At 33.8% G+C, this 21,723-nt stretch overlaps 1 pseudogene; it reads left to right on the top strand.

The window, feature by feature from the left end:
* The first annotated feature begins 5,541 nt into the window (after nt 1-5,541).
* LOC149174425 (uncharacterized) lies at nt 5,542-21,520 on the top strand (annotated as a pseudogene).
* Nucleotides 21,521-21,723: the final 203 nt, after the last annotated feature.

Below are 21,723 nucleotides of genomic sequence, written 5' to 3'. Positions count from 1 at the left end.
TATTACATCAACTTTTTTGGCACGCGCGCTCGTGCACACACACATATATTTTTTTGTGTGGGAGGAGGGGGAGAGAGAGAGTTCTAACATATGAAGAGACTATAAATTCTTTTGAACTTTGAATATCTTACCATTTGGGAAACAACCTCTCATTTCAAGACTTTTAAAATTTGACATCATGTGTCTAACACTCTTTGTTTTTGTTGTACAATGATGATATTCAAACCATATATTCCCCTTTCCCTTATTTTTGGATGAACTTTCTTAGCTTAATTTTTCTTTAAAATTAGTCATCGAACCACTTGCAATGAAGTTGTTTGCATATTTCATTTGATGTAGTTAATACTACTCAAATCAATAAACATATGTAACAACCTTGGGTTAAAGCCCATGTAATAAAGGTTAATAAGAGAAAAATAAGCCTGAGGTCATGGGACACATATTCCAAGCTGAATGCTAAGAAAAGCACTATAGTGGGTATCACTTTTGGTTTATTTATGGCTAAGGAAATTGGCAAAAGCAAAGAGGCATTAATTGGAATTTATTTATGAAAATAAAGGAAAATAAGAGAGAAAGAAGGTGAAGAGACACATATTTGTATGAGAGGGAAATTAGAAGGAAAATTAAGGAAAATGAAGAAAATAGAGACCTCAATGATAAAAAGGCTTTTAAGAATCAATTTCTACTTGAGATTTTGTCGGTTAGCTTTTTGTCAGTTTGGCTTTGGAATTAGTTTCAAAGAGAGAAGAGCACCAAGAGGAGAAAGCAAGAAAGCAAGCAAAGGAAGGAAAATGACAAGCAAGGAAAGCAAGGAGAAGGTTGGATCAACAACTTCAACAGGGGGATTTTCCAAGTAATAGGTTGCATGTATGATTTCCTAGCAAAGGTGTGATGCATGGTACATGCATTTGTTTATTAGGTTCATTTGTTGTCATTGGCATGGATTTTGTCGGGTTTGACAATGGTTTCAGCCTTTCCTTGCCATTTCCTGAATAACAATAGTTTTATGAGATTCATTTTCTAGTTGAGCTTTGGATTTTCAGAAGGTTTTGGATTCAAGTGAGGTGGTCTGAGGAAAATTCCCAAGGGTTGGCGGTGGAGATTTTTTTTCTCTAGGAAGCCCTCAATAGGTGGGAAGAGACAGTAAAGGAATTCTGAGGCATCTAAGCTTATATTGGTTTTGTGATCTCTTGATTGGTTTTGGCGAGTGTCGTGATAGTTTAAGGGTGCAGCTAGTTTAACCTCTGGATTCCCTTGGTTGTTTATGTCTTAGATTATCTCATAAGATCCCAAATTCATGCTTTGAATATTGCATAGGGGTGATTAGATGAAATAAAGATTTGATTCAACTCAATTTATGGTTGAGTGGTACGTGGAAGTCTCTACTTGGTTGGCTTTTTCATAAGTTAATAAGAGTTAGTTTTCTATTGTACTCTATGAGAATTTGTACTTCTTATTATGTTGCTTTGATGTTTGTTCTATCATGGTTACTATTCTCTTTATATGTTGGTTATAAGCATGATTTATGATGTGTACCATCTATGGCTCTTGTCAATAATTGTTTAGTTAGTGATTGGTTGATGAATGCATAGAATAATAAGTGTTGTTTTAGTTATGTGGAGAGGGTATAGAACCTTCTTGGGTATTCTCATATGAATCTCAAACTAATATGATCAGATATGCATTCATGACTTGTAACTAGCATGTTTTCCATGTGTTTGACTAAATGTATTTTATGGACTAGGCATGTCCTGGGTCAGTTCTTGTTCAAGTTTTGTATGAAAATATTTTTCATTAGGTAATTTATCATTATGAGAAGTTACATACAGTTCTAGGCAGTGGTCTAGAGGTTGGCCTAAAAAGTTGCTCAAATCTTGGGACCCCACCCTCTAAACCGTAGATTTTGGGCTATAATCACATGGAGGTAGTGTTTTGCAAGTGGTTGGAGGCCTATAACTTAACCCATGCCTTGTCATGCATGCGGTTGTGGGCTTAGGGTAGTGGAAAAGAGTGCTAGCTCAGGGTTTGGTCAACTGGGGTGGTTCTTTGTCCCCTGAGTGTCGTGTATCCCTAAAGGGCATTGTGAGTTTCCAGTTTGTTACCTCCACTTCCATAACTATAGCTTGGAGGTCGGGTCATGTCATAGTAACTTTGTGTTTCATGTTTACCCTAGTAGGCCTGTGAAATTGGGTAAATGTGGGAGGGGGTGGTTAGAAATTGGTATTAGATATTCCAGGTTCAAACACTTGTATTGGATGAGTGAGATGTAATTATTATGCATGCATGTCAGTGGTCAATGTGTTTGTTATGCATGCATTGTGGTGGCTATGGTTTTCATGTATCGAGTCGATGTTACAGTGCATGCTATTGATGGGTTGATATGTTGGTGTCAAAATATATATATATATCTATATATATATATATATATATATATATATATATATATATATATATATATATATATATATATATATATATATATATATATATATATATATATATATATATATATATATATATATATATATATCTATATCTATATATATATATATAGATATATATATACACACCTAATTTGGACTAATATGTGCAGACGAGATAGCCTCCCCTGAACTTCACTAAAGTACATTTTATTATGTTTATATTTCGTCATCTAACATGGTATGTTTGCAAGAGATAGAGGATCAAAGATAACAAATAGAATGGTGGATTACAATTCACATGAATCTCCTTATAGATCAGATGAGCAATCAAGAGATGAGTACTCTCTTAACATAGCGAATCCTTGAGAAATTTAAAGGAAGAGATCAAAAGTTTCAAGATGGATAGTGACTGAATAATTCAATCACAGGAAAGACTTTCCAGGGCATAGGAAAAATAGACAAAGGTCAATGTAGTGATCCTTCAGCTTTTATCAGATTTGTAGAGACAGAGACATCCACGGATCAGTTATGGATAGGAGGGTAGGACTAATGGGACATATGGTAGTAGATCTCGATTAGGGCACAGGTTGGATAAGGATGATATGGCCAGAGGTGGTAGAAGGATGGATACACCTTACAAAAGAGGTAGTGTTTATGGGTTCTATTCTATTTATGGTGTAGATAGACATCATGGTCATCATAGTTATGATCCTTATAGGAGGAGTGAGAGGGGATACTTGCTAGATGAGTTCAAGAAGGCTAAACCTCCTACATTCAATGGAGAGTTAAAGATACCGAAATATGTGGAAGCATGGTTGCCTGGGATGAAGAAGTTCTTCGAGCTACATGATTATATAGAGAACATCAAAGCCATGATAGATATTTTCAGTCTTAAAAAAAAAGTAGACATTTGGTGGGAAGATGTGAACCATGTCAAAGGCATCAAGACAGATGAGTTGAGTTGGCATGAATTCAAGAGACTTTTTAGAAATAAGTATTTATCAAAGAGGTGTTAGAAAATTATATATTAAAGAGCAATGGAACACATAAAATATTGCAGAAATATAAACACAGAAAATGCATAAAATAAGAGAGACACAGATATACGTGGTTCACCCAATTTGGGCTACGTCCACGAAGAAATAACAATTCCTTCCTTTTATATTATCCAGTAAACTGAAGAGATACAACCTACAACAGATCCACTATAATTCCCTCTTCCCTCTCGCTCAATCTCCTCTCTCTTCTCCCTCAGAATACAGATCTACATAGACGCAATACAATTCCATCATATATGGCGAGGGGTTGCATTCTAGGAAAAAAAAAACCATAATTAAACATAATTTCTACCGTTAGATCTCCACCTAATGAATGGCCTAGATTGACTACGAAATTACAACATTTTACAAGGTAATTTTACATCCATTTTTAGCTTCATGGGCGCTGCCCTCAATCCCCCCACTAAGGGGGGATCCCAAAGGTCGCAGCCACCCCCCCCTGGACCCCCCCTGTAACGAATATTTTACGGGCGGCATTGCTGCCCCATTACGAACTGGGGTCCAATGCAACGATGCCTTTGAATACAGAATATAATCAGGCTCCACTCCCAACAATCTCCCACTTGGAGACCGATTATAGCAACTCCACCGCTGCTTCATTTGCTAGGTAGGTCATTTCCCTATTTTCCATGAGATGTCTAGGTAGGTCATTTCCCTATTTTCTTATCTATTATTATATCCTAATGATCAATGGGTAGATGAGGTCATTTTTGGGTTTTTGTTAGTCTTTTCTTGTGGTGAAAAACCATCTATTATGCTCAATAACAGTTAGTTTTTCCTTATACAATTCATGATAAGTTTTTAAAGTTCAACGTTGAAGGTTCATTCAAGAATCAATTAGATTTGATTTACGTATTCTTATATCATCAGTAAAAAAAGGTTCAAGTTTCCCTTGCATAAATTGGATGCTAAAGGAAAACCATAGTCAATGATCCATTGGACCTCATTAGTGAGATAAATCTTTGAAGAAATTTATTTCATTGATTTTGTCAATCAATTTTTATGTATGGATATATGTTTGTTAAATAGTGATGTAGTTCCCAAAGTTTCAACACAAATCAAGAGGATTTTTCATTTGAGTGAGTAGTCTAAAGTTGTAGACTGGTATTTATACCAGAATTTCACTGAAATCGGGATTTATGGCTGTGAGCTTCCACCTTACAATTTTTTAGTGTTCCTCCCCATGAGGATTTTTGCACTTGAATATATCACGCAAACAAAAGGCTAAATTCAAACTAAAAGCCCAAGTTGGTCCATTCATAGTCAACACATGAGCTACAAAGAAATAAGTCAATGAGTTATTGAAGAAGATGAAGTTTAGATTAATTTTTTGTTGACCATATGATCCATTAGGACTTATATCATCAATGAGAGTTGGTCAAAAGTCTGCACCATATGTGCACATTGCAAAACCTAAGATTGAACAATACGCCAACAAAGAAGAATGAGAAGAGAATACACTACAGGAAGTTTAAGAGCTATTTTCCAGTCAGACAACCCTGGAAACTCCAATGGTGATAGAAAAATAATTGAAGAGACCAAGAGACATTCCATCTCCAACAACATCTGAGTTACATAAGGCATTATTTAAGGTGTTTAAGAGGAGGAAAACCATAAATGTTGAAGAAGAATCCTCAGAATCTCAAACTTCTAAGGAACCTACTATAGTTATATTTTAAGGAGAATATGAATTTTCATTTCAACAGATTGAAGAAACGACAATATATTATCCTTCTTCTCCTTCTTCTTCAAGGAAGAAGAGTATTTTTACAAGGTTCTTAGAGATGAAGAAGAAAAATGAAGCACTAAAAAAATCTACATATGCAAAGTTCCGAAAACAATATTCCACAACTCAAACTAGGTTACATTCTATCTTAGACAGTGAAAGAGGACAGTTCCAATTAGCATTTTTTAAACCAAAGGTCCATGTGCCCAAGAGCGTTGATGATTACAAAACCTATGTGTTATCATTTGACACCAAACATATACATCCTATTGATCAAATTTATCTTCAAAATAAAGCAAGATAAATGATATATATATGTTTGACAAGTTCAGTCATGGAAAATTCTAAGCTACAAGCATCTCTCAATAATATTCATTCTCAATTGAAGCTTGCAAAGATTCCTTCTCTAGAAAAGAATACAAAAATTAAGGGATTGGAGGATCTAGTTTTAAAATTGGGATTGAATCCTAAATATGTAAAGGTAGCCGAAGAAATAATTAAATAAGAAATGCAGATATATAGTCACTAAGGAAGCACCTGAAATTACTAACTACCAAACATCCTCAAGCACAAGAAGTAAGTCAGCTGGAGAAGGAAAAGGAAAACATGCTCTAGATGATTGTAGAGAAAATTATTCAAATATAGAAGATGGAGGTAGAGATGGAAAAATTGATTAAGGAAAGAGAGCTCCAAATCAACGTTGGAGTAAGAACATCTGCAACAACAACATCTACAACATTAGTGTCCACAATAGAAACAAAGTCTACTAGTCAAATTCCAACAGAACAATTATCTAAATCTATGGGGGACTTGTCACTAAAGGATATGGAGATTGAAAAACTCATAGTCGAGTTGGAGAAGTCTCAAGACAATAAGATAAAATATGATACTCATATATTTGGCTGAAGTATAGAAAAACTACAGGTTAATCAAACAACTGGAGAAATATGAAAATGAATCAAGCATTGCACAAACCTTATCAGAAGCCAAAAAAAATATATGGATTGATATAAATTCAACCATAACTAAACTTTGGACATCCATTAAAATCATTTTTGAACAGGAGGGATTAGTGCAGAAGTCAAAAGAAACCATTACAAAGATCAAAGAAGATTTAGATCACAAGCCAGGGGAAGCTACTAGAATAATCAAAGTGATAAATTCTAAAACAAGAGAATAGCTAGAGGAGTTTGGGATTGAATATAGGACTGATACAGTCCTAGAAGTAAGAATGGTTTTGAAAAAAAGAAACTTAATGTTATAATTCGAAAAAAATGTCAAAATTTAGAAGTGTGGGTTAAACATTTCATAAAAATTTCAATGTTTTACGCCAGAAAGGGCTTCCAACTCTGTGAGATTCTAGTGACCAATTGATTCCACTAGAAAATTACCAACATAGGTTTCATGAGATAGTAGCAGATAGAACCAAGTTTGCAAAAGTTAAAGGCATGATTAGTGTTAAAGCATTCCTCAAAGGCCTTGAATTTGATCTTTTCATTCAACATGAAATTCAAAACTTATTTATTACTAGGCCAACCTTTGAGAGATACACAAAAATCGATGATGCATACAAGAAAGTAACAAAAAATTCTATCCCATATGATAAAAAAAAGGAGTAGAAAGCAAGAAAGAAAGAGAAGAAAACAGAAAATTTAGTTTCCAGCAATAGTCATCAAACAATAACCTTGAATTGTGTGCTAATTGTTCAAATCAGTTTAGAATAGGTATTTTTGTGTTTTATTTTTGTAATATCCAAATCAGCTTTGGATAGTATTTCATTTTGTAATAAATTTATTTCAGATCTAGATATTTTTGAATTAGACTCTATAAGTATTTTGTATTTCGAAGAAGGAAAGGATGAACCCTTGTGACGATCCAGTGACACCATTATAATACTCAAATATTTCTGAAGATAATCAAAGGATTATGGCTTCATTCTTAACAACTTTTTGTCCATGTAAGTTTTTCACATTATTCATTTATGTTTTTCATAATTTAATTTTGCATAGGTTCAAGGTAACATAGGAGTTAGGGTAAGGATATATTGAGTATCAATCTCCTTGACAACCCACTGCAAAATTATAATAATTAAAGAGATTAATTAACTAAACCACTGTTTTAATTAGTTCCTCTATATATTTTAATTGTTGCCTTCTGTCATGTCTTGAACGTATTTTGTTTGGCTGTAGAATTTTTCTGCATGCATCAACTATATTTTATTGGTTAAATATTTAATATGGATGTTTGATTATCACATATTTTCTTTAATTCTTCTTTCAAACTTAACTTAAAGATTTATTCTTGTTATGAATGAAAATCCGCCCTTTGAGATTCTCAGAAATATCTGGATTTTATAAGTGTTAAAGGTTTAGTATATTGGTCATCCAATTCAAGTAAAAACTTACTTAGATTCTTTGGCACAATTAACAGCCTAGAACTGTTTACAAAGATACAATAGGTTTATATTCTCGTGGGTTTATAATATCAATTCGTTGAGTTTATAAATCCAAGAGTTCATATTCCTAGGTTGTAATATTATTCATAAGGTTATAATATTAATCCTTAGGTTTAACATAAATCTCTTGGGTCTAATTAATTAACAATAATTAATCTAAATATAAATTAAAAGATTGAGCAAATCCAAAAGTGTTTTATAACATATAACCTCAAAATTAAAAGCAACACACCCTATCCTATTCTCCTTATAGAAGTGGGTCTTTCCCCTATCAAGATCCTAGCTATGACTAGGCTTCTGTTGTACAAGAACAAACTCAATAACATAGGAGACCATAGACTTCCTAAGCTAGCTTTAAATTCTAGCCAAAACCACCTAAGACTCAAACGAGGTTGGTATAAAGACACCAGGGCCTGGTTAAACCATTGGGAGATCGACGAGAATGTTGCATTGCAAAACATTAATAACATTAAAAATATTGTTACTTCTAAGTTCAAAGAAAAAATGTGGTGTGAGAAAGATTTAGCAGCTAAAAGAAAATTAAGATATTATAAGGAGGTCATCAACCCCACCCTAGAAGATAAAATGCATCTCTCTATTTTAACTAGCTCAAAGAAGAAAATTAATATAGCCAAGAATAGAATGAACTCTCATGAGCCCCATAGTGAAACGGGTCATTGGGCAGTTCCTAAAACACCATGGATGGAAAGGTTCTACCATCTCTATGAGAATACAAACATCGAGGATGAAAATCACTTCCTCTTAGAGTGCCCCGCATAAAACCACATTAGATCTCAGTGTCAAAATCTTTGTTGCAATACTGACCTTCCTAGCCTTTTATGTTGTCAAAATTACACTGCGTTGGGGAGGCTTCTCTCCAAACTTCTTGAGTATAGGAATAAAATCTTAAATCAAACTAAATAATTCATTTCTTTAGGTTTGATAGACCAAAGTTTGGTCTCAGTGGACATTAACTATCATCATCATCATCATCAAAAAAACACATTTTGTATTTTTTAATAAATAATAATAATAAATTAAAAATAAATGAATGAATTATTATTATTATTTAATATTAATTAATTAATTAATTACAAGTTATTATTAAATTAACAATATTATAATTAATTATTATTAACATTTATTAAATTTAATTAACAATAAAAATAATAATATCTGAGTTATTATTATTTTTTGAATTTAAATAATAATTCATTATTTTGATTTAGATTTTATTTATTTATTTTTTCATTTTCTTGTTATTATTTTTAGTTTTATTGTTTATAATAGTTAAATTTGGCCTTATTATTTTTATTTTATTTATTTATTTAGTTTATTTTTTCCATTTTCTTATTACTATTTTCCAATTTTATTGTTTAGAATAATTAAATTTGACATTATTATTACTAACCAAATTGTTTAGAATAATTAAATTTGACTTTATTTTAATTAAAAATTTGCTTATTAATTAATGATAATTCTTTAATCTTATATTTGTCTTATATTCTAATGGCCAAAAACCTCTTTCTTCATCTCTTTAATCTAATGCCATGATGTGGTTCTTCATAATTTCATTATGTGATTTTACCAAAAGATCTCTTAAGAATAATAATATTAACTAATAATAGTAATATTAGTTAATAACATTGGGAGATCAATGAGAATGTTGCAATACAAAACATTAATAACATTAAAAATATTGTTACTTCTAGGTTCAAAGTAAAAATGTGGTGTGAGAAAGATTTAGCAACCAAAAGAAAATTAAGATATTATAAGGAGGTCATCAACCCCACCCTAGAAGATCAAAGGTATCTCTCTGTTTTAACTAGCTCAAAGAAGAAAATTAATATAGCCAAGATTAGAACGAACTCTCATGAACTCATAGTGAAACGGGTGGTTGGGCAGTTCCTAAAACACCATGGATGGAAAGGTTCTGCCATCTCTGTGAGAATACAAACATCGATGATGAAAATAATTTCCTCTTAGAGTGCCCCACGTACAACCACATTAGATCTCAGTTTCAAAATCTTTGTTGCAATACTGACCTTCCTAGCCTTTTACGTTATCAAAGTTACAGTGAGCTTGGGAGGCATCTCTCCAAGCTTTTTTAGCATAGGAATAAAAGCTTAAATCAAACTAAATAATTCGTTTCTTTAGGTCCAATAGACCAAAGTTTGGTCTCAATGGACGTTAACCACCATCATCATCAATAAAAATAATAATAAATAATTAGTAATAACAATAATTATTTTAAAATAATTATGATAATAATGGGTTAATATTATATATAATTAATAATAATAATAATAATAATAATAATATTATTATTATTATAATAGTTATTTTATTATTATTATTATTATTATATATTTATGAATATGAATATTGATTTTATGATTAATATTAAATTTATACTCTTAGTAATTATAGAATTTTTTCAACTATATTTAGTAATTTCTAATATTAACAATCTATGGTGCTTATTAATGGAGTTGTCTTAGGCGGCAGAAAAATTTGGGGTGAAATCTTGATTTGTGTTATTTAAACTTTTAACTGCATATTTGGATTCAGCACCCTGAAAAACCCTTAAAACACTTTGATTGTGCAGGGATTACCCATCAAGCTTGTGATTTCAATAAATTGCGGCAGAATTTTAGTGAAATTTGACTGGAAAAACCCATCGCAAATGCTTCCAAAACTTCACACTAAAGACAACTCATTTATTAATCCCTTGGGTATAAAATATTAATTTGTGGGTTTATATATCCCTTGTGTTGTTAATATTGATGGGTTGGGTTTGTTCATCGCTTAGGGTTATAATATTTATCCCTTAGGTATATTAATCCCTTGGTTTTATAATATTAAACTCTTGAGTGTGTTAGTCCCTTGAGTTTATCATATTAATAATTCCTTGGTTTTCTTGATCGCTTAGGTTTATAATATTTATCCCTTGGGTTTACAATATTAAACCCTTAGATTTATAATATTAATAATTCTTTGGGTTTATAATTTAATCCATTGGGTTTATAATATTAGTAATCCCTTGGGTTTATTCATCTCTTGAGTTTAAAATATTAATTCCTAGGGTTTATTAATTCTTTGGGTTTTTAATATTTATCCATTGGATTTGTTGATCCTTTAGCGTTATAATATTTATCCCTTGAGTTTGAAATGTTAATTGTTAGGGTTTATTAATCCCATGTGTTTTTAATATTGATTCCTTGGGTTTGTTGATACTTTAGGTTTATAATATTTATCTCTTAGGTTTACTAATTCATTGGGTTTATAATATTAAACCCTTATGTTTATTAGTCACTTCGATTTATAATATTAATAATTCCTTGGGTTTATAATTTAATTCATTAATTTTATTAATCAGCTAGGTTTAAAATATTAATTCCTAGAGATTATCAATATTTTGGAATCAATATTTAAAATAGAGAGAATCAATAAACCCTAAAGTTTAGATTTTATAATATATTATTATTACATATTATATTATTAAATAATATATTATTATATTACTATTATATTATATTATATTAAATAATTATATATTTATTATATATTTTATATTTTATTTCCAAATAATAGTATAATATATTTTCGTTTAATATATAGTTTATATATATTTAATATTATTAAAATATTCCAAATAAATATATAAAATATATTGATAAATATATAATAATTATTGACATAATATAATGGTGAGAAATAAATATATATTATTAATAATAATTAAATGTTATTATTATTTATGACAATATTTTTTTGGTAAAAATTACATAGGAGATGATCTCTTCTACGCTTTTCGAACCAACAATTGTAGTTCATTTTCAGAACAAAATGAAGAACAAGATCTGAACAATAAAATAAATATATAAAGAGAGCACTTATATGTGAATTATATTATAGTTTTAAATATAACTATAAATATATTAGTAATACTTTATGTAATAACTAATATTATATTAACTTAAAATATGTTAATATAATGAATATAATTATATAAATAAAAAATATTATGACTATTATTATTTATATAGTTATTAATAATAAATTTTTAATAAAATACATCTAACAATTAATATGGTGATGGGGTAGTGGATATAAATTTATAAGCTTATATTAACTTGGTTTATATACATGGTGTAATAGGTTTCAGTAGTGGATGTAAACTTATAAGCCTATATCAACCTAATTTATATAAAATGTAATAAGTTTTAATTTTAAAAAGACTAATTAAATAAATATAATCACATTGGTAAATGTGATTGTGTTAATTTATATACATGGTAGAATAAGTTTCAACTTTAGAGAGACCAATTAAATAGATAAAAGTGTCTACCTTTTCAAGAAACAATACCACTGGACTAACCAAGATATCAGAAAATAAATCTACTTGGGTTGTGAAACTTTCTCTAGGACAGACAGAAGGATGCGTGAATCAGCCATATGGAGCTGTATGCATTGTTCTCATGACCGTAATAGGGGGACAAACAGAAGGATGCGTGAATCAGCCATATGTATGTAGCTGTATGCATGGTTCCTGTGACCGTAATAGGGTTTGGTTTGTTGAAATGAAGTAGTTTATTTAGGTTGAAGAATTGTTTGGATGGTTAAAAGTGGTTGGAAAATGAATAAAAAAATTTAAAATTTTTTGTAGAGATAATGTTTGAATCATAATTTTGATGGTGGAAATGGATTCATCACCATCAAAATTTTTTAGGCCATCTAAAATTTTGAATTTTGACAACTATAATTTAGATTTACAAAAATTTTAATAAGATTTTTCAAAATATGACCCAAATTAAGACAAAAAAAAACTAAAGAAAAGTACAGTTTAAATAGTGATCCTTGCCACTGGTTTGCACACAAGGTCACTGACCATGGTTTGACTTGATACCGCGCTTGCTTGGCGAGGTTTGGGTGGGAGGTACACCGTCCTTTAAAACCCATGTGATGGATTTCTATTGAAGTGGCCGTACGTATGTTGAACAATGATCCTTGGAATCGGAATCCCTATTGAGGTACCGGAAAATGGAAATAAACTGAAACTCCATTGTTAATAATATTGCCTAAAAACCCATTAAACCTAATACAAACTTAAGAATTCAACAAAATAAGCGATCATTACTTTATTATAATTGTTAGGGGCACCCAGGCTCAAAATTATAAGATTTTAGGACAAAATGGACACAAAAAAAAAAAGATAAAGCAATAGCGGATAAAAAAGGATGGCCCCTTCGGTCAATTTTGAAGACCAACACCCTTAGAGCTTGAGCGAGGTTCAAAATTTCTAAGATTATGGGTTTTTTTGTTAAATTTTTTTATAGCAATGTTTTATTGGAAATGTTTTTCTTTCCATTGCTCTATTGGCTAAGAAATAAAATGGCGTTTAACTATTTTTAGTCAGTGGACTTTCTGCTTTGGGCACCGGAGGCCTGAATTGGCAAAGATGTAGTATGGTAATTGTTTGATTCCAATAGGGAGACTAGAGATTTTCTGTATGACTATGTTTTTTTTGCTATACATTGAGGTATCTATTGGAATTCAAGATAATGGAGTGTCTATATATTTCCAGAAATAGTCTTCGTTGCTGTTATTTGATTCACTCAGCTGAAAAGAGTGTCTTTGTACTCGAGAAAGCCTGTGAAAAAAGAGTTGCAAGCTGACTGGAGCTGTCTACTTCAATCAACCTATCGGAATTACAAAACTAGTAATACTACTTATTTTGCCAAACGACCCGGTTTGGTCTTTGGTTAACAACCCATATGTTTGCGTAAGAGGTTTCTGAATTCATGGAGACACAAATTTTCATTAAAGTTTTTAGTTGGAGGTTGCATTGATAAATTTAATGGTCTGATTTAAACAATTTAATCCTCTTCATTAAACATATCAAGTGTAGCTAAATATATTTTATTGTGCAGTTCAAACGGCATAAGAGAAAGTGGTTTCCAAAGTCCAGCACCGCTCGGCATGTCATGCTGATCTGTGGCCTTGAAACTTCTCCTGGAACTAATTTTGGAGCCGACAACAAAACGAAATAATAACTACATGAGCCTCCTCAATCTAATTTTGGAACAGACAACAGAATAAAACAAAATAACTGTATTGAGTAGATAATCGGCCAGTCATGCGTGTTGATGTCCTCAAGACTTTTGCCGCTCCTGTCATGCAGATCGGTGGCGTTGAAAATTCTCTTAGAACTTATTTTGTAGCAGACAACAAAATAAATAAAATAACTCCATGAGTAATAATCGGGCACTCATGCCTGTCGATGGCGTCGAGACTTCCGCCTCAATATAGTTTTAAAGCATCTGACTCGATAAAGTAACCATATTTGGAATCGTTCAAGGGATTGCTAATCTAACAACTCTCCCGATCAGGGATCAAAATTGAACACGTCATAGCCCTTCAAAGGGTCTCTACTTAAAAATAAATACAACACAAAGACACACAACTTCATTAATTCAATTGCTTAATTACATCACACTTATATAGGAAAACTTATGCAACCAATTCCTAACCACTCACAACTAATTCTAGTTCAACTGCTCATAACTAATTCTGTTCAAATGCTTCATAACTAATTCTATTTCTGCATTATTCTCACATCCTCCCTTAATGGAGAAATGGATTTTCTACAATACCTAACTGACTTCTAAAAACTTCAAATTTGATTTTACCAAGGGGCTTAGTAAATATATCAGCCACATTATCCTTGGTGTTACAAAATATCAATCCAATTTCATTTGACTCAATTTTCTCACGGACAAAGTGGTACTGTAACTCAACGTGTTTTGTTCTAGCATGGTAAACTGGATTATGTGCTAATTTGATAGCACTCTGATTATCACAATTGATACATGTTGCACCACTTTGCGCTTCTTCAAGATCTGCAAGAATTCTTCGCAACCAAATGGCTTCACAGGTGGCATTGGTCAAAGCTTTGTACTCTGATTCTGTTGATGATAAAGAAACAGTTGGCTGTTTCTTACTACTCCAAGATACGACCCCTGATCCAATATGAAATGCATAGCCAGAGGTAGATCGTCTGTCATCTGGATTTCCTGCCCAATCTGAATCAGAAAAACCTGTCAATACAACATCAGATACATCAGTATACATAATACCAAGATTCACTGTTCCCTTTAAGTATCGGAGAACTTTCTTTGCAGCATTCCAGTGATTTCCTGAAGGCTTAGCCATGAATTGACTAAGGATACTGACTGAGTATGCAATGTCTGGCCTGGTAGTGGTGAGATAGTTCAAACTTCCCACTAACTGACGATATAATGTTCCATTTGCCTCTTTCGAACCATCTTCTTTGTACAACTTTGCATTCTGTTCTAAGGGAGTTGACATAGCTTTACAATCTGTCATATTGAACTTTTTAAGAATCTCCTTTGTATATTTGCTTTGAGTGATCAATGTTTTACCAGTTTCTCTCCATACCTCAATGCCTAAACAGTAATGCATTTCACCCAAATCTTTCATTTCAAAAACCTGTGACAACTGAACTTTAATTTCTTCAATTAACTTGTGAGCACTGCCTGTTATAATGAGATCATCCACATATAAAGATATTAAAGCAACATGTCCTTTTTCATCTTTCTTAACATACAAGTTAGGATCATTTTTGCTTTTCACAAACCCATTCTGAAGAAAGAAAGTATCAATATTTACATACCATGATCTTGGTGCCTATTTCAAACCATACAATGCCTTTCTTAACCTGCAAACCAGATGCTCCTGTCCCTGTTTGACAAACCCTTCAGGTTGAACCAAATAAACTTCTTCCTGTAAATCACCATTTAGAAAAGCAGATTTGACATCCATTTGATGTATATTCCAATTATGTTTTGTGGCTAAGGCAATCAGTAATCTAATTGTATTCAACTTAGCTACTGGTGCAAAAGTGTCTTCATAATCAATGCCCTCCTGTTGAGCATATCCTTTTGCTACTAATCTTGCCTTAAATTTATCAATTGTACCATCTGCTTTAAATTTTGTTTTATACAACCATTTGCTTCCAATTGGAACTTTATTTTCAGGAAGTTCCACTAATTCCCATGTTTGATTTTTCATAATAGAAGCATACTCATCATTCATAGCATTAATCCATGGTTCATGTTGTTTAGCCTGCTCATAATCAATTGGTTCTTCAACATTCATTATATTAGACATTAAGGCATAGTCTCTATACCTTGCAGGTGGCCGAGTCTGTCGGGACGACCTTCTTGGTGTGGGTGTTCCATCCATGATTCGTCGGCTTTGAGGTGTATCACCCCCATGTGATGACTCACTGCTGCTAGATGTGCTCGTACTGCTGCTATCATCCTGATCCTGTACCTGTACCGGGACCTGTTCCTATTCCTGCTTAATCAAAGTATCAAGCTTGATATGTGCATCATTAGAAATATGCCATGTATCATTCTTTGTATTACTTTTATGAGTTTGCTCATGAAACAATACATCACGACTTGCAAATAGTTTATGGGAACTTGGATCAAACAATTTATAGGCTTTCTGATCCGTACAATATCCAATGAAAATACACTTGATGGACTTGGCATCAAGTTTTCTTCTGTTAGCTTCAGGAATATGAGCAAAAGGAGTACATCCAAAGACTTTGAAATGACTCACATCAGGTTTATAACCATAAAGAACCTCAAAAGGAGTTTGAAAAACTAATTTCTTAGTGGGACATCGATTCTTCAGATAAATAGCTGTGTTAATGGCTTCTGCCCAGAAACCATTAGAGATGTTCTTACCTTGCAGCATACTACGAGCAGATTCCACCAAGGTTCTATTCCATCGCTTAGCAACACCATTTTGCTGAGGGGTATGTGGCACTGTGAACTGTTGTTGAATTCCATTAGATTTACAATAGGTGTTAAATGCTTTTGATTTATATTCACCCCCTTGATCAGATCTGAGTATTTTAATGCACTTTCCTGTTTGTTTTTCAACCATATTTCGAAACTCTTTAAAATACTCAAATATGTCACTTTTCCTTCTAACGAAATAGACCCAGGTATATCTAGATCTATCATCAATAAAAATAACAAAGTATGAAGCACCACCAAGAGACCTAGTTTGCATAGGTCCACATACATCAGTGTGAATTAATTCAAGTATATCATACTTTCGTTTCTCAGTATGAACAGGAAACTCTTCTCTATGCTGCTTACCAAGTGCACAAGCTTCACATGGTAAATGTTCACACTTCATAACAGGAAGACCTTCAACCATTGATTTCCTTTGTAACAACGATAAATCATTGTAATTTAGGTGCCCATACCTGTGATGCCATAATTCTGCTGTCGATGTCTCTTGAGATGTCAATGCAACATGGCGCTTGACTATCACATCCAATCTGTATAATCCTCCAACCCTGGTACCTGTAGAAACAACCTTGTAGTGGTCCTGAACATCTTTCACTATACACCCCAATTTACCAAATTCTACTTTTAAATGATTATCAGTGATAGCGGAAACAGATAGCAAATTCTTTTTAAGAGCAGGTACATACATCACATTATGAATCTGTCGCATTTGTCCATTAGGTAAGTACACATTTATTATGCCATAGCCTTGAACTTTAAGTGACCTATCATCTCCTAGGTAAATGTGTGTACCATCAGATTTCTCATAATATTTATCATACCATTCTTTATTACAAGTCATGTGTGCCGATGCACCAGAATCTATAAACCAAGTGTTCTCATCATCAGTTTCAGCAGACAATGCAGCATCAGAAAGAAATAACTTAAGATTTTTAAATCCATCATTCACTGAGGTGTCTCTGTTTATGTAATTTCCATTATGCTTGCTATGTCTTTGATTTGATTCATTATTCTTTCTCCTATAGCAATCTTTTGCCAGATGTCCAGGTTTTCCACAATAATGACATACAATGTTCCTTTTAACATAAGAATCAGGAGGTGCCATACCTTTCTGCTTTGCTTGAAAACGGCCTCTGTTTCTATCCCATGGTCTCCCTCGGAATGGTTTTTGGCCTCTTGCAGTCAAAGCCAAATCAGAACTATTTGACTCCAGTTCAAAAGTTTTCATGCGCTCTTCTTCTTGAAGAAGAATTCCAGCCAATTCTTCAAATGTAGGGGGTGTCAGTCTAGCTGAGAGGGCTGAAATAAAGACTTTATAGTCTGGGACTAACCCCTTTAACGTAACAATTACCAAGTCTGTACTAGAAACCTTTTCACCAATATCACCAAGCTTATCACTAAAGTATTTAATTTGGGAAACAAAGTTACTAATGCTTTCATTGGCATCCATTTTGATAGATAGCAGCTTTGTTTTTAAAAATAAAATACGGTTTGCATTAGTAGTTTCATACAAACCTTTGAGAGTGTCCCATGTTGCCTTTGAAGTTTCACAGTCCCGAATGTGAGGAATAATATTGTCCTTCACTGACATGCGCAGCAGCACCCTTGCTTTCACTTCACGCTTCTCCCAATCTTGAGTGTTAGTAGGAGGTTGAGGCTTGGTCTCGTCACCTTTGACAATCGGCCAGAGATTGTATGCCTCCAGTACTGTTATGATCTTAAATTTCCAATTTACATAGTTGTCTCCATCAAGTTTTGAAGACTCATTTAAATATGAATCTGCAAGGGTATTAGCCATTTCGCCACCAATGACGTTTTAAAATACCCAGAACAAATATAAATTTGTTCAACTCACATAAAACTGCACAGCCCCGTTCACTTCTGAATTTGTTCAACTCACAATTTAAAAAAAAAAAAAACAACGGTAGGAGGAGCCTCCAATTAAGCTTAAGGCGTTTCCAACTAAGCTTACGGCCTTGTGGACAGTCCACAAACAAAACAAAATGCCACGACAATTTCACTCACCAATTTAATAAGTCTCCCTTGCTCCTCGACGGTATACGCACACACTGGTTCGGCCTCACTGTCGCCTTCTCACCGCACCAGCAAAGTTCTGGTCACGATCCAGACAGAGTTCTGGGGACAGGGCAACGGTTCTTGGTTCTCGACAGCACACAGCACCAGCAAGCAGCACGATCCACGCAGAGTTCTGGGGATAGGGCGACGGTTCTTGGTTCTCGACAGCACACAGCACCAGCAACGGTGCTCGACAGCACACCAACGACTGCTCACGATCCACGCAGAGAGCAGAGTGGGTTCTGGACAGGGCCAACAGCACACCAGTCCACGCAAAGAGGCAGCGTCTCCTTAGTGAGGCAAAGTCTCTCCTCCTCAACTCAACAGCCCGTCAGGCTCTGATACCAACTTAAAAACAAATACAACACAAAGACACACAACTTCATTAATTCAATTGCTTAATTACATCACACTTATATAGGAAAACTTATGCAACCAATTCCTAACCACTCACAACTAATTCTAGTTCAACTGCTCATAACTAATTCTGTTCAACTGCTTCATAACTAATTCTATTTCTGCATTATTCTCACATCTCTGGCAAGTCAGAGAAGTAAGAAGAAAATTTTACCAGTCAAAAAAAATTTAAAAATTGATTTTTGTCATTTAAAAAAAAAATTGGAATAATATCTTAAAATTTTTTAAGAAGTGCTGTCAAATTGTCAATTTTTTTTTAAATTTCATTTTTCCTGAAATTAGAATTTTAGGAATGAAAAAATTAAAATTTTAGGAATGTTGAATTTGTAAATTTCTTTTCATGTTAAAACTTAAGTCCCATTTTAGAAACTCCCATTTGAAAAACAACAGTTTCCTTTTGAGTTGTTTTTTCTAATTGTGCATATGATGCAAGTTCTTATTACGCCGTAAGGCGTTTCCCTCAAATCAACTCCCCTCTCTGCTTACCTGTCATCGTGTAAGCCACACGATTATATGTTAGACGATTGCAACAATTTCAGCCATTGATCGTTGATTCAAAAGGGTTGCCCAAACGGTTTGGGCGTTTCATTTGGCGGATCGAATAGTTTCATCAGGGCAGCTGAACCGGGCTCTCTAGTGCTACATGCGTCCCACTAACCCTGTTGGCGGGTTTTTCTTGTACTGTCTGTGGGTGGAGTTGATTGATCCCAAGGTTGTATTGAGCAGGCAGCACATTCTCACAAATCCCACATTCTCACAAATCCCGGTGTTCTCAATTCCATCGTTGAGAAAGCGGACATGAGAGAAAGCGATACCGTCCTGGAAATCGGCCCGGGTACTGGAAATCTAATCCTAGAGTTGCTGCAGGCCGCCCACAGAGTCATCGCAGTCGAGATCGATCCCCGGATGATCGAAGTAGTTCACAAACGCATAAAGGGGACCGAAATGGCTCAGAGATTGGAGGTGAGTTCCAATTTCCTTTGCATCTTGTTTTTACATTCATTCACCTTATTTACCTCATTAACAATATGCCAATTCCACATGGATTGTGACTCTTCATGCCCACCCCAAGTTTCAAATCCTCTGAGACATGTTTTCCCTTCATGAGCTGTTGCTTCTATGCACCTATGTAAGCAGCGGCTCAGGCTCCGGCTCCATGTGGATGGGGCAAGGTGTAGGTCTTCTGCCACAATCAATGAGACATATGTTTTCGAATATCTGTTGTCAGCCTGCTATAGTTCGTTGTGATATTCACATAATGGAAATGGGCATGCTTTCTACATGACCTGACTTCAGTTCATCGTGATAATCCCATAATGGAGAAGGGTGCGCTTGCTGCATTTGTAAACTGGAAACATCAACCAAATAAAAATCCTACATTGACAACAATACTGAAGAAGGTTTATTTGTGAAATACCACATACATTAAAACTTTTTCAAATCTTTGCCAATCTGAAAACTGGGTTTAGGGTGAATTTCTCATGCCTATGCGATGAAAACTAGCTATGGGGTGAAGTCCTCATGCTTATGTGATAGCAGCCTTCTTTTCTTCAGTTACTACCTTTCTCCAATCTAATGATGCTTAGAAGTACCTGTGTGCTTTGGGAAGCCATAATCTTGTAACGTACTGCACTTTATGTCTGGCCATGAAAAATGCCAATTTTGGCAATAAAACACTTCTTTATTTGCAAATTTGATGTTGCAGATGGATTCCCTACCCCCATATGTCCAATTGGGCACCTCAGTATTAAATTTATGCAATTCAAACCTGTAATTCCAAGATTCTAGCAAAATTTCTGCCAGATTTACAAGGAAAATGCACTGGAAAGAGATTCTGTTTACTGCAAGGTTAGCCTAAGCTATGTGCTTTGCAGGTTCCCTTGTGATGTCTTCGTAATTGTCTCTTGCAATTCCTTTTTTTTTCCTTGTGATTGCTATCTTTGGTGATACCTTATTAATTTTTGGGATTACGATAAATCAAAGTTGCTCTTCTCTAATATGACTATCTCCTTTTTCTTTTCTGTTATGGACAGTTGGTGCGAGGGGACATACTACGAACAGAATTGCCAACTTTTGACATATGTGTAGCCAATATACCTTACCAGATATCATCTCCGCTCATCTTCAAGCTTTTGTCCACCATGCCCAAGTTTCGAAGTGCCACCCTCATGCTTCAGAAGGAATTTGGCCACCGCCTCGTGGCAAAGCCTGGTGATTCCCTTTTCAATCCCCTGGCTGTCAATGTGGATCTTTTGGCCAGTACCAAGCTCCTTATGGATGTGAGCAAGAGGCATTTTACGCCATGCCCTAAAGTGGATTCCTCTGTTGTGAGAATCGAACCAAGGGCATGGCCTCCTCCAGTCGACTTGAGTGAATGGAATAGATTCACTCTGATGTGTTTCACCAGAAAGAATAAGACTCTCGGTGCAATCTTCCTGTTCATCAATTTTAATCTTGAAGGCATATATCCCTGCTATTGTTTATTTTCTCCCCAAGATTATCTTCTTTAAAGGCATTTAGAGCATGGATGGCAGCAATTTCCCAACAAACAGTATAGGTACATTTGCATTGTATGAGCAAATGGAGGAATTTTTCCTTTTTAGTTAAAAGGACGAATCATCTTCGGTTTTTCTTTGCAAGCAATACTTTAAGCAGACAGGCGTTTCAATATGAATTAGTTATGTTTTTTCAATCTCTTCATATTTATTTTCTT

Source organism: Pinus tabuliformis, chromosome 4_1, assembly GCF_031772625.1.
Source record: "Pinus tabuliformis cultivar Carrire ecotype Pingquan chromosome 4_1, CPIR1, whole genome shotgun sequence".
Lineage (NCBI taxonomy): Eukaryota > Viridiplantae > Streptophyta > Pinopsida > Pinales > Pinaceae > Pinus > Pinus tabuliformis.
The sequence above is the reverse complement of the archived record's forward strand: the minus strand, read 5'-3'. Positions and strand labels throughout refer to the sequence as shown.